Source organism: Octodon degus, unplaced genomic scaffold, assembly GCF_000260255.1.
Source record: "Octodon degus isolate 3935 unplaced genomic scaffold, OctDeg1.0 scaffold00462, whole genome shotgun sequence".
Taxonomy (NCBI): domain Eukaryota; kingdom Metazoa; phylum Chordata; class Mammalia; order Rodentia; family Octodontidae; genus Octodon; species Octodon degus.
The window spans coordinates 74259-84344 of record NW_004525038.1 but is presented as its reverse complement, the minus strand read 5'-3'; the positions used below and the strand labels follow the sequence as shown (position 1 = coordinate 84344).

The 10086-nt window shown below is 35.7% G+C and overlaps 1 pseudogene; it reads left to right on the top strand.

The window, feature by feature from the left end:
• Positions 1-8366: 8366 nt before the first annotated feature.
• Positions 8367-9008, top strand: LOC105741336 (annotated as a pseudogene).
• Positions 9009-10086: the final 1078 nt, after the last annotated feature.

The window sequence follows — 10086 nt, the reverse complement described above, 5'->3', positions numbered from 1 at the left end:
CTTGGTTGAGCTTGGCCAGTCAACAGTGTATGTTAATTAATGAGTAATAAGCATTGTTCTTTTTCTGTGAAGTCTTACAGAGAATTATAGCCAGTCAGGTCTTTCAATAAACCAAGAACTGAGGCCCCCTTTCCTCATATATCAATTCATATTTGGGTGACATAGGTGAAAATCACTACATAGTCTAAAGTGTCTGCTCTAAAGTATACAACAATTTGCAACAACTGACAAGAATCCAGGACACTTGAGTCTTGGATTGTTTATTTGTGTTCTCCTTAGAGAGTAAGTCTTACCATGGTTCTCAGGCTGACCTGAACCACTTGGCTCCTGAAACTTCTGCCTCAGCTTACCAAACAGCTGAGAATAAGTTGTGTGCCACTGTACCTGGCTGCATAGTTCAGTATTATCATATTACATGACCATTATTGACTTTTACATGTTGAAAATGTAAAAAAAAAAAACAAAAAAAAAAACCAATGCCTAGTAAAATCTGGGTGAAACTTTGTGAAGGATTTTTAAAGTGTCAGTCTGTGCAAAGGGACCTTATAGTTAACAGACAAAACTTTAACAGTCCCATGACTGTGAAAGCTTTTCATCAAAACTTGAAAAGTCCTGTGCTTTCAGTAACAGTTACAGATTCATAGAAAAACAGAAAAAAGCTACTAACTTTTAGTACAGAGAAATTTAAAGTATCAGAGATATTTCATGTGTTTTCTTTGGGATCCTTTGGAAGAGGGTCTGATTCAGAAGAATTTTTTTTCAAGTGTTTTCTTTGTAGAAAATACATCCAGGGTCGTTAGAGGAGTTCTTTTTTCTTCCTGCTATTATCTCATCATCTGCCTTATACACGAATTGGTGTATTACTAAGTGTCAGGGGTGGTTACATTCAAACACGGATTAACCCATAGAATTTTTATTTTGTGCAGTAATTACTGTTAAATATCGTGTCTCTTTAATATGATTTTTTTTATAATGTCACTTTCTCCAAGAAGACACCTTCATTTCAGGAATGAAAGAAATGCTTTCTTGATTTATAATGATACATTGCCATCTCTAAGTTCTTCTGACGTCCTGGACCCCTCACATGGTGGCATTGCCAACATTCCCATTGTCAACCACTTCTATAAATCCATGACATTTGTTTTGTGTTTACTTCCCATATCATCATTAGTCTCTTTGGTGTACATTCCTCTTTGTTAGCTAATGCTTTTTGGTATAATGTGCTTGCCCACAAGGGGGCGACACTACACTCAGTGTCAACTCACCAGCTGGAGTCTGAGGACATTCAACACCTGACTGAAAACAGTGCCACACTGGTTATGGAAGGAGATGGACATCTCTTACCAAGGTGATTAAAAGTCTGAAGAGTTCATACTGTGTGCATTTACTTATAGGTCATCTGCTGTGAGAGCTCAAATCTGAACTGTCCTTTTCAGGCCAGGATAGTTGAGCTTGGTGATGTGTGATATACACGGTGGAGCTTGGCTAAAATCAAGTTTACTGTAGTGCAGAGTGCAAGATCATGTAACTCTTAGGTCTCATCAATGGGGCTCAGCTATAAGCTGAAGGTTTCCCTTCCACAGTATTCACAGACAGCATGGGCAGGAATGTTGAGCCAATAGAAACCACAGTACAGAAGTCACTGAGTCTGGCCTCCCAGGCTCTCTCCAGAAATCTCAGCAGAATCTTGTCTCACCCAACTCCTTCAGTCTGCACACTTGCAAAATCAGCATCATGTGGATGCTGATTTCATGCCATGCTGTGCTGCCAACAAAAGCCAGGGCTGTGATCCCAGGAGATAACTCCCTTGGTGACCCTGAGGGGGAAGGGCTCTCAGAAAGTCTCAAAAAGGACATCTTTGAAAGAAATTTAATTTTTACCCTTTGACCTTTTTATGGGTAGAATCCAGGTGGTGCACGAAGTCAGCAGACTAAGTACCTGCTTAGGCAAGTGCAGGAGCCAGGGTTCTGTCCCAGGCATCACATGTTGTGCCGGTTCTACACCCAGATGCACTTAGCCAGTGACGGAGACTGGGTGTTGTCACACATGCCTGTAATCCCAGCACTGGGGGGCTGAAAATAGGATTACTGTGAGTCCAGTCTGTGTCGTGAGACCCTGCACCAAATATGTAAATAAATAAAATAAGTTACAGCATCATGTGGAGATTGTAATCCTTCTGTCATTAGAGAACTACAAAATTAGAATTTCTATGAAACTAGAAATTCTCAGTTGAATTACAGAAATTCAAAAATGAATATAGCACAAATAATTTTTTTCTTTCATAGTTTCAAAACTTATTTTAAATTTTACGTATTTTCTTTTGAACTTTTAATTTCAGGGCCTAGGCAAAACTATTCAAGCCATTGTATTCCTGGCATCCATCAGGAGGGAAATAAAGGATTCACCCTTGAGCCTACAAAGAATGGGGTTTAGCCAATACCTGAGTTGGCTTCAGGCCATCTTTCCTGTCCTGATGCAAAGTGCATGGCTTCTTTCTAACACAAATCATTTCTGTAACTTACTCACCTCAGGCCCAACTCCATGGGAACTTTTGTGAAACTGCACACTTTTCACACTGGCTCTACTTTGTGCTTCTGTTTCTCACTATAAATCTAACAAGTATCTGCAAAGTATCCAGAAGTCTCTCTGCCTCAGCCTGAACACTGTATTGCATTTAGATGTCCTCTACCATATCAATTAATCTGGCCCTTTTAAATTCCGTCTCACACAAAGTCTTAAAACATGGTCAGAACAGAAGCAAAGTCTTCAATCAGCATGGAGTCTGCATGGCTTCCAGTAGCACACCTGAAACATCATGAGCCGAGCCTTTTTTGTCTGCATTCCTAGCAGCATTCTAACCTTCTGATTTTGTACTAGCTTCCCTATGGAGGTCTGATGGTATCATTGTGAGGCTACTCTACGGAGCATCTACAAACTTTTTCAAACTCTTTTTGTGAGAAGTACAAATGAAAGAAGGGGAAAATGTATATAGGCAGAATAGTTTGGATAATTGTCAATTTTTACTGGTCTTTTGAAAATAACAGAAATGCTTAACTTTTTTTAACCCTGATTTCTTTTCCTCTTTTGAATTTCTTATAACATCTTTATTATTGTTTTGCTTTGTTTTTTTCTTTAAACAAATCTTACATGATTATATCTGGTAATCTGAACAACTAACTGGAAGTTAGCATCATGTATTATAGAAACCATTGTTGAATTCTTACTGCTTTGTATCATTTCTAATTTTTTTTCCTATCATTATTTTGTAGCTTTAAAAAAGAAAAAGAAAAAATCTTTAAAAAAGGTTTCGTGCAGGCCAGGTTTAAGAGATTTTATATAGGGTCAGGTATACTCATAGCAACTTAAATCTTAGTGCCCATTTTCTTTTTAGTCATTTTCCTGTCCCTGGACAAAATACCCTAAACCCACAACTTAAATAAGGAGAGATTTACTTGGCTTGTGGTTTTCAGTAGATTCTGCCCATGGTTGACTGGCAGGGCAGAAACAGCACAGCAAAAGGGCATGGCGGAGGAAGGCTTCTCACTGCCACAATGGCCAGAAACAGAGAAGGAGCCAGGGACAAGATTTCTCTCCTCTAGTTTTGTTCTTCTGAGCAGGCCGTACCCCTTAACAGCACACTTTGCTGTGAACTCATCAATGGATTGACACACTGGTGAGTATAACACACCAATAGTTCAATCACCTTACAAAATCCAGACCTCTAAACACAGAATACTTTTAGAAGACATTTGAAATGCAAATTATAACACAGGGAATATATAGGTATTATACAGCATACCTATTTCTGTAAGGAGATTCCTACAAATCAGTAAGAAAATAAGATGAGAATCTCAATAGAAAATGTTCTAAAGCAATTAGCAGGAAATTCACATAAGTATAAATATAAATAGGAAAGAAAAATTAGATGCCAGTCTTCTATTGAAGATATTTTTATTTTTATTGACAGTAATTATATATTTACAGTGTACAGTGTAACCATTTTAAGAGATGTATGCAAATATAATTAGAATTCAGAATAATTGTAATATTTTTCAGACATTAATCATTTCTTTGTTTTATAAACATTAAAGATCTTGATTTCTGACATATTGACTTTGAATTATGCTACCATACTTACATTGTAATGAAGATGGAATCATAGTGAAATGTAACAAGTAGTTTTTCAGTTGTAACAGTTTTAATGTATTCTTTCCTTTGACCTCCTTCCATGTTGTCTTGACCGATAGCAAAAGGATACTTCATCTCTCATTACTCTTGTGCTGAGGTTTATTGAAGTAATAAAAACACATCTCAGTCTGTGTTTCTTAGAAAGGTATCTATTAGATCCTGCTAGATGCCTGATAAGTTTAAGCAAGGAATAAAAGCAAATGTGTTTCCCGTTTTGCACACAAATACAGAATTTGTATAACCACATGACTTCATAGTTGTGATCTCTAAAAGGAATTTCTCATGTAATTTTTCTGGCCCTTAATGTAACAGTCCTCTAAATCTCTAAGATTCTGAAGTGCTTCAACTTGTAAGTCTGTACTAGCAATGCTTTATCCACTAAGCATGTGTTTAATTTTCCTTGTGTACTCAAAGGTGACTTATTTGTTCAGCTGAGCAACATTACAAATAAAAATCATTCATTAGCAAAAGGAGACACAGCCTCTGCCTAATAAAAATGTGTTTCTTCAGGGCATATGAGAACTTGCACTGTAATGTCATGTAACTCAGTAGTATCCGAAATTTTCTGATCAAGGAGATTATGGGGCCAAAGAGGAAAGTGATCAATGATATAGAGTGTACCTAAGGAGAGTCACATGGTGAGAAAACATTCTCCCAGGCTTTCACAGAGAGCACATTGGCCAAGCAATGGCCATGATTCATCCACAAGGCTGACACTGACAAAAGATGTGCAAACTGAGGTACAGGATCTCAGGATAAATCCTGAGGGGATTTCACTGACCATATCAGACCTGAAAGCCACAACTCTTGCTGTGTATGTCTTGCTTTATCTTGGTCTTAACCATCCAGCAGAAAAGTATATAAACGAAGTATAAGAAGCAAAGCCATGCTGTTATGTTGAGCTGTGGGGGACTCAAGTCAACAATTTCTGACATTGCCAGTGAAGCAGATGACCCAGTACTATTATGGAGTAATGGACTCTTTTAGAATATTTTGCTGAGTTAACACACCTATAATATTCAAATAACAGAGCTAAACCAACAAAAAGGACACAGATGAATGCCCATTTTGTATCTGTGTATTCAAAGTGGTTAGAATAGTTATATAGTTACATTCTCTTAATGAATAGAGTGATTTGTTATAATAGTGTTTATAAATAGGATATCAGGTCTGCATCTTGTACAGGAATTAACCACTAGGAAGAATGTATGCAATGTGTTCATAATTGAAACTGTCCTACCAATTTGGTTTGAAACTGTCTTATTCCTATTTGTTTCTCAATAAAATTATGGGGAAAAATAAAAAAATAAAAGAAAGAAGTTCTGACAAAATATGTGTTTCTTATTATATCAAGTTGAATATTTGACTCTAACACTTTTGTACATACAAAACAAGTTTCTGGAAGGTTCTTCATAATTGCTTTTTAGGAGAATTTAGTGTGTCATAAGGACTTATTTGACATATGTACTTATTCAGCTCTAATATGCATATGTTGGATAATTTCTTTATAAGCCCCATGATGGAATGACTCAAAGTTAAATTTGAAGAAAAAACCAAATTATCAGTTCTCTTAAATAGTTACATGTATTTTATTAAATTTCTGTTTGTTAATTTTTGTATACACCATTACATACACCACATTTGGAGGGAAAAAAAGAGAAACATTAAAAATCTTCTTTCCTAGCTATTTAAAAATTCAATTAATTATCATGAACCATGCTCACCCTACTATGTTAGAAAACATTAGAAGTTACCCCTCATATTTGACTGCAACATTCTACTATTAATAACTCCATCTCCTATCCTCCAATGCACACCTGTGCTGAATATTGACTGAGCAATTCTTGTCCCTCCCCAGGTGTATGCTCCCTGGAAATGCTCCTGCTGATCACTTATCTCTTACCAAGTATCCTGTTCAGGTGACAAATGTAGGGATTCATTGGCCTCTCAGTGTACTCTAGGGAGAAACTGTGGCAGAAATGAAGAAAAAATAGACAAGAAGCAGAGCTGGATGAGGTGGTGGCTCATTTGAGTGATTGGCAAGGCCCCTAAGAACAACAATTGGGTCGTTTATTTATACCTTTGCAAAGATAGTATTGGGAAACATAAAGTTGTCTATCAATTAATAGCCAAAAATTGACCAGGCAGGATGTTTTTCTCAGGACTGAGATAGACTGACTACTTTAAGCACTCTGGTCTTTTTTAAAAAATTATATGTATTTATTTATTTACTTATTTAATTTTTTTTGTGTTTATTTTTTTCCATAATTTTATTGACAAACAAATAGCAATGAGACAGTTTCAAATCAAATTGGTATGACAGTTTCAATAATTAACACATCGCATACATTCTTAGGCACTCTGGTCTTGTCCTGCCTTCCCACATATAAGCAATTTCCAACTTCTGTGGCTCCCAACATCTATAACTTTACTGTCTTGTTCTCTGAATGATGGTACTACATTGCAGTTGGAGAAGCTGTGTTTGGAGTACTTTTTAGAAGACGTTTTTATTCTTGGTGTAGTCCAAAGATTTTTGGTGCCTGTATACAGCAATTTAACCCCACAAAGTCCAATAATACATAACAGTAGTGAGTTTAACAATACAGTTGACAATTGTCAGAAGTTGTTAAGGATTAGAACCTTTTACTGCTAGCATAGTATTATGTCATTGCTTTTTCACATCTCGTGTTTACACTTTTCTGCTGAGTGGTTAAGACCAAGTTAGTGTGAGACCTGTATAAACAAAAAATAAGTTTTGCTATCCATCAAGGACAGTTAAAACTCCTCAGGATTTACCTTGGAACAAAATATGGTACCTCATTGTTTTTCTGTCAGTGTCAGCCATCTGGATGAATCACAGCCATTTCTGGGCCAAGTTGCTTTCTGTGAACATATAGGAGATATTTTTTCTCTCCAGGTGACTCTCTTTAGGCACACAATGAATCACTTTTCTCTGTGGTCCCATTATCTCCTTGATTAGAAAATCAGAGACTAATCTGATGTACAGGATGTCACATACTATGTTCTTTTTTGTCCTGAGTCCTTATTGACCTTGGAGGTATGAAACCAAAATATTGGCTATCCTCCTAGGCCATCTATCTCTCTAATTTTTGGTCCCCAAATCTTAGTTAATAAACATTCAGAAGAGAAACTTAATGACATTACCCTGTAATAAAGGCAGTAAGCTTAACATTATTATCTTTCTGAATATCAAACACCTTACACATAAAATAGAACTATTACTTTCTAATAACCATAGATATTCTAATATTTAAATCCCTATAGCATAACAGAGAGTAATTACATATTTTGAAGAGAAGTCAAAGCCATACATTGCACTTCATCATGACAATCACCATGACATTTTGTGACATACTTAAACTTTCATTTAGAAATAACGTATCTCTTTTAACCAATTATACCTCTCTAATACATAAGAAGCTTTTACTAACTTCTAATCCTTTAAATGGATATTCCTCACAAGTTTTTGTTAATGGCAGATTGTCTGAAGTCTTATCATAAAAAGCAATTCATTTTGAAAGGCTATGTGTGGAATCATGAATACATAAATACATAAGATTAATAATAATGAATTACCATACTCATGTGAAAACTTTGTTTCTCAGTTTTGTATTGAGATCTTTTTCTATGAGAAAACCTTATTGAAATAGGAAAAGATAAAAATTTTCCTATTACTTTGTTTAGTCAAATTTTGTATCATTTCTAAAGTTGCTTTCTTCTATTTCCATTTAGTATTTTTAAAAAATTTTAAAAAATTGCAAAAAAATTAAAAAGAAAGAGAAAAACTTTATTTTTTTTCAATGATCAATTATAGGGGAAGGTCTCCCAAAAGAATATGGCCATTACTGGGGGCTCCTTAGCAATGAACCAATCAGAGTCTTGTCCAATAACTTCTCCACACCCTGAAGAAATTTTGTTAATTAGCTTAATATTTTTAAAGACCTGTGAGTAAACCAATATTAATATCACTTAAACCAGCTAGTAACCTATGTGGAAACATACTTTTAAGTCTGTTACTCAAATTGTTTCACAAACTAATGATACAGGAAAATTTCTGAGATTGAAGTACATTGAGCTCCATAGAGACAGTGCTGGGGCAAGTGAGAACTGGAGAGGCACTGAGTGACTCTGTGTCTCACTGAGGAAAACAAGGAAACATGGGCAAAGGACATCGTAAGAAGCCAAGAGGCAAGATGTCATCATATGCATTCTATGTGCAAACTTGGCAAGAGGAGCACAAGAAGAAACACCCAGATGCTTCTGTTAACTTCTCAGAGTTTTCTAAGAAGTGCTCAGTGAGGTAGAAGACCATACCTGCTAAAGAAAAAGGAAAATTTGAAGATATGGCAAAAGTGGACAAGACTTGTTATGAAAGAGAAATGAGAAGTTTTTTTCCTCCTAAAGGAGAAACAAAGAAGAAGTTCAAGGATGCCAGTGTGCCCAAGAGGCCTCCTTTGGCTTTCTTCTTGTTCTGTTCTGAGTCATGCACAAAAGTCAAAGGAGAACATCCCCTCCTCTCCATTGATGATGTTGCAAAGAAACTTGGCGACACGTAGAATTATACTGAAGCAGATGACAAGCAGCCATACGAGAAGATGTATGCTGAGCTGAAGGAGAAGTGCGAAAAGGATATCGCTGCCTACTGGGGTGAAGGAAAATCTGATGCAGCAAAAAAGGGAGTCATCAAAGCTGAAAAAAGCAGGAAAAAGAAGAAAGAGGAGGAGGATGAGGAAGTGGAGGAGTAAGAGGAGGAAGAAGATGAAGAGGATGAAGAGGATGAAGAGAATGATGATGAATAAATTGGTTCTAGTGCAGTTTTTTTTCCTTGTCTCTAAAGCCTTTAACCCTCCTGTAGGCAACTCACTCTTTTTGAAGAAAAAAAAATTGAAATGTAAGGCTGTATATGATTTATTTTTAAACTGTGCAGTGTATTTTTTGTATAGTTAACACACTACTGAATGTGCCTTTAGATAGCCCTGTCCTGGTGGCATTTTCAATAGCCACTAACCTTGCCTGGCACAGCATGGGGGTTGTAAATTGGCATGGAAATTTTAGGCAGGTTCTTGTGGGTGCAAAGCACAAATAACTGGGGACGGTAGATTTTCATCTTCAGGTGTCTTGGCTGCCGCCTAATAACAACAAAATAATTGTTGTTCTGTTAACTGAATACCACTCTGTAATTGCAAAAAAAAAAATTGCAGCTATTTTGTTGACATTCTGAATGCTTCTAAGTAAATACAATTTTTTATTAAAAAAGAAAAATTCCTGAGCTCAAATAAAAGGAACAGCTGTTCATGAGTGTCATGCAAATAGACAAATAACAAATACATAAATCACACAACCAACCATCTTTACAAAATCAGAATGTGCTTAAGTATATTTTTGACCAAATTGAATTATAGTAGCTCTATTACAATTTTTAGAAGTTTATAATTATAGACTAAGATTTTATTGGTCATCAATTAGCAGAGATCAGACAGTATGCACAATCTGGTTCCCAAATAAGTAGCTCAGCATTCTCAGGAAAAGCCACAAGTATATCCCTGACCCCATATTAGATTGTTTTGCTTTACCCAACTGAATTATCTTTCTATTGCTATACTTCTATCTTTTGTAAAATTTTAAAAATTTAATGGTATATATTAACAAGGGAGGGATTAATTCTCCCTTTTGTTTTGGTAGTTTAATTTTTTTTTAATATATTGAAGTTTTATTAGTTTTATTGAGAAACAGCAATGAGACAGTTTCAAAACTGATTAATAGGACAGTTTCAATAATACATTGCATATTGTTATCTTCTTAGTGGTTATTCATAGTACAAGATACACACATGATATCCTGTCCAACTACTATTAGTACAAATCTTTCATTGAATTA